The sequence below is a fragment of the Centruroides sculpturatus genome, unplaced genomic scaffold (genome assembly GCF_000671375.1).
Source record: "Centruroides sculpturatus isolate CEXI.00-Female unplaced genomic scaffold, Cexi_2.0 scaffold854, whole genome shotgun sequence".
Taxonomy (NCBI): domain Eukaryota; kingdom Metazoa; phylum Arthropoda; class Arachnida; order Scorpiones; family Buthidae; genus Centruroides; species Centruroides sculpturatus.
In genome coordinates, this window is record NW_019385409.1 from 220,108 (window position 1) to 224,461 (window position 4,354).

The 4,354-nt window shown below is 29.5% G+C and overlaps 1 long non-coding RNA gene across 1 annotated transcript; it reads left to right on the forward strand.

Annotated features, from left to right (window-relative positions):
* The first annotated feature begins 893 nt into the window (after nt 1-893).
* Nucleotides 894-4,354, forward strand: LOC111638640. Its single transcript, XR_002758906.1, has 2 exons — nt 894-947; nt 4,030-4,354. It is a non-coding gene; the product is annotated as an uncharacterized LOC111638640 (long non-coding RNA).

A 4,354-nucleotide genomic window follows, 5' to 3' on the forward strand; every position in this document is an offset into this window, starting at 1 on the left:
AAAAAATCACGTTATTTAACGCATGTTTTTACATATTTTTACCAAAAATAATTTATTACCTAAACAAACAAAATTGTTCTATTATGCATTCAATTTAATACTTAGATAATTTTTCTCTTTTTTCTTAGCATTTACAATTAATTCCACTACATCCAGGAATCTTTAAACGCGCAATTACAAGGAGATATATATCAATATTGCTGTATAAGTACGTACTGTACGCGTAATATACTCTATTACTAATTAACCTAAATTGATATAATATCTTAATATAACTATATAATGTAATTCACATAATAAATTAAACATTATCACTAAAATTAACAAAACATTATACAGACTACAGCAGTGTTTCTCAACTTCTAACGAATCGTCGCCCCTTTCAAAATAAATATTTATTTATCTAGAATACGTATTAGATTTTGATATAATTAACAAAATTGAACATTATTCGCTGTGAATCCCCGCTGCAAGCAACAAAATTTCGATGTCGAGGGCCCAAATTCGTATTGCATTGAATAGTATAATGTTATTTGTTTAATTATTGTACGATATAACGAATAAAATATATAATTATTCTTAAATGTTTTACTATATCGCAAAAAATTGTTTTTCGCCTCCAAAATCAAAATTGTTACTAATGGTCCCCTAATATGGAAAAACACCCACATGGGGGCAATATCGCCTCCGTTGAGAAACTCTGGACTACAGGAAGCTTTACGTGAGGAAAATAATTTACGCAATTTTACTTTATATAATTTCGATTTTATCTCATAATTTATTTTAAAAAGTTCTGATCATTTCAATTTCGAGGAAACAATTTCGAGAAACTTAAACAGGTTCTAGATGTAATATAAATAAATCTTTAAATCGAAGCTTGTCATTTGTTAACATTGAACCTTCGTATTAGGAACATAACAATACTCTTGTATTTAAAATATTTTGAGGTAAGAATTATTCGCTTTTGCATAGATTAGATTAACGTTGATTTAAAAATTCTTAATACATTCGGCGATATTTAACATAAATTCTCATTTATTACTCTTAAATAAGTCTGATGCGTTTTCTAATAAAGTTTTTTCATTAGTTCTCATTAAGATAGGTAAAAATTAATATTTAAAATTAATAAAAAAGTATTTGAAAGTTTACTTTTAACTAAAACTGTAATCTGTTCCGATTGTTTCTAATGTTATTTTCATTATTAAGTAATTTATACATTTTAAAAATTAAAACACAAAAAATAACTTATTTTAAAATACAATAAAATAATTAAATATAAAAAGATTACCTGTTATATGTAGACTACATTTTTTCTGAACTCTAATTGAATTTTAAATGTCTGACTCTACAAATACGTGTGTATGTATACGTGTGACGTCAGGTAGGGGAGATCGACTAAGTGTTGCTTTGCCTTAATGTAGTCTTGAGCAACCCGCGCCCGTCAGATCTTGGTATAAGGCACGGAGCTTGAACAACTCTAATTAAGATGCCATTCGTAACAAAAAAAAACATTTAAACTTATTATATCTTGACTATTAAAGGATAAAAATAAATATATACTGTTATATTAATTTTTATAATTTATATTTATTTTATAATTCTGCTAAAAGAATAAGTCATTCTTATAGTAATCATTTACGAAGTTGTACGTTCGTTTATTATTTATTCAATAATACTAGATAAAAAGTACGAAAAATTATCCTTTGTTAATCTGAGGCATTGTTTAAAATATATTTATATGTATAAATGAGAATTTTTCTTTGTTTGCTATACACTCCTAGGCCGTTCGACCGATTTGCTACGAAACGCAGAAGTTACGTTCACATAGTCCTAACTTAGTAAATGTCGGACATACAACCGCCAAATATCGATTAGATTTCCATAAATCAATTAATTTCTATCTACATTCGATTTGCTGGCTTTTCACGTAGCGCAATCAATTGGCAAAAAATTTAAGAAAATAAAAAAACTAACGAAATTATTACAAAAGTTGCTTCTAGCCCTTGATATAATTATATTAATTAAATTATCCACAACTGTGAGGCAGATAATAGTGAGTGCTTATCAAACCAATGATGGGCACGAACGCTCAGGGGTCAAAGTGAAAATAATTTAATAAACTCAAAAAATTACTACTTACTATTTACTTAATTTAAAAATTTAAATAATGTAAAAAAAAAACTAAATATAATTCTTACAAAAACAGGATATAATTTTTAAGATATATTATATATATTTAATTACTACGAAAATTATGTAGCACAAAATAGAAGCTCTAGAAATCCTACCACAAGTAGCACATAGCACTTGTCTGCGTGGAATGGAAAGTGAAAAGTCTACGAATATTTAATTCTTCACATCTAAGAATTCGGTTTATTTCAGTTCTGAATGGTACTTTCTTACCTGTAATAATCGTCCTCGAGTGGCCGAGTGAACAAAACCACCGAACACTGATAGTTAGTTAGTCGTGGCCAACGAACTAGCCACGTGGAGTTTTCCAGGTTTTTTTATGTTAGTATCATCTAAATAGAATCCAGCTTCCCGTAAATCTTCCTGGAATGCACCCCCGAGCAGATTGCTCACGTGTCGCGTTGCCGTAACCAAATAAACCAAATTCCTAACGAATGATTATTTATTGTGATATCTTCACAATGCAGGACTGCAATTTTAATCATATTCGACCTGAAATTTGAAAAAATTGTAGACTTTAAATTCCCACCGTCGTCTGCCTGTCTCCTATTTCTCAATTTTGAAAATGTAGTTCGATAGATGAAATCCGAGATCAGGTATGGAAACTTTAGAAGCGGAAGGCCCCGATTAACACATACGAACTTCTAATACAAATCAGAAGCCACGTCATTTCAATTCAAAACTTTTCCCCTGAAAGCAGTTAATAGATGACCGGCATGACTCTATTATTAAAAGAGAAGTATGGTCTACACAGGCAAGACACTAATATTTTGAGTTAGAGTCAAAATATTAGAATCGTGCCCCTGTACATCATACTTTTCCGGACAACAACAAAGTCGTGCCGATCATCTGTGTAACTTCGTTGTGGAGAAAACATTTGAATTAAAACACGTAATTTCCTGTCTAGACTGGAAGTTACGTGATTTCAATATACAGTTAACTGGGGGATCTTGCCTCTATGCTTTCTATATCTGATCCCGTCTTTCATCTATCTAACTCCATCTAGAGATTAATTTCGATCCCATTTCGCAACTGTTCCTTCTTTCTAGAGGACCAGCGGTATATTGATATGCGAATAGGAAAATTACATAATACAAGATTACCTGCAAGCATAAAATATGGTTTGTGTAGTTTTCGAGGATACCGAATTTAAATATTTTGCCCGTTTTTAGCGAAATTTGATTCGTTGGCAGAATACCAATTGATATTCGGTTGCGAATAGTACAGTTTCTTAGAGATAAGGTATATTTTATTCTAATGTTAATTTTTTTAAGATATCGTATTTTCAATTGGTGTCTACTTGACGGAAGAAATTGTGCCATTTCGTACCATCCGAATATCGCGATAAACGTACCATTGTCATAATAGTAGACTGAAGTAACCAAACTCTTTTTTACGGTTTTGTTTTAATATTTGTTATATTATAGTACTGTATTTGAATTATATAACTACAAAGGTTATAATAATTTTAAAATGTGTTAGATATGTCACTTGGTGTGATAAACCCTTACGTAAGATAATATTTGTAGTTATATAAATCAAATAATATAATAGAAGGGTTAGAAGTACGAAATAATCTAATAATTTTAAATTTTATTGTTATAATTTTTTGCCCGAGTTTATCTGCTACTTTTTTATATACAGTATGCTGTTTATTAATCGAATATTCAGTCAACAATACATTAGGGTATGTTGTATACTAACATAAAGGTATAATATACAATATATAATATGCAGGTTTGGAACTTCATAAATAGTAAATATTTATAAAGTTATTAAATATATAAATTTTGACATATTGATAAAAATTAGTATTAATATTTGATATTCTTTTTATAGAATGACAATGAAGAATACCAGAAGCAACTTTTCTCATTGTTTTTCTCGAATTGGATATCATATCGGTTGTTATCCTCAGTTCTACGTTTTTGCTTTCATGTTGACAACAGTTGTCCTGGCAACTGGATTCTTCAATTTACATATTGTGAAGAAAGGCGAATATCTGTATACTCCGATTAATGGAAGAGGAAAAGTGGAAAGAAATTCCGCCGAAACAATTTTTACTTTGAATACGTCTGCTAGTCTTGATTTTACCAGAATGGTTAGATTTGAGAATGTGGTATTCGTTATAGCATTATCTAAAAATAACGATTCCTTTTTGAAT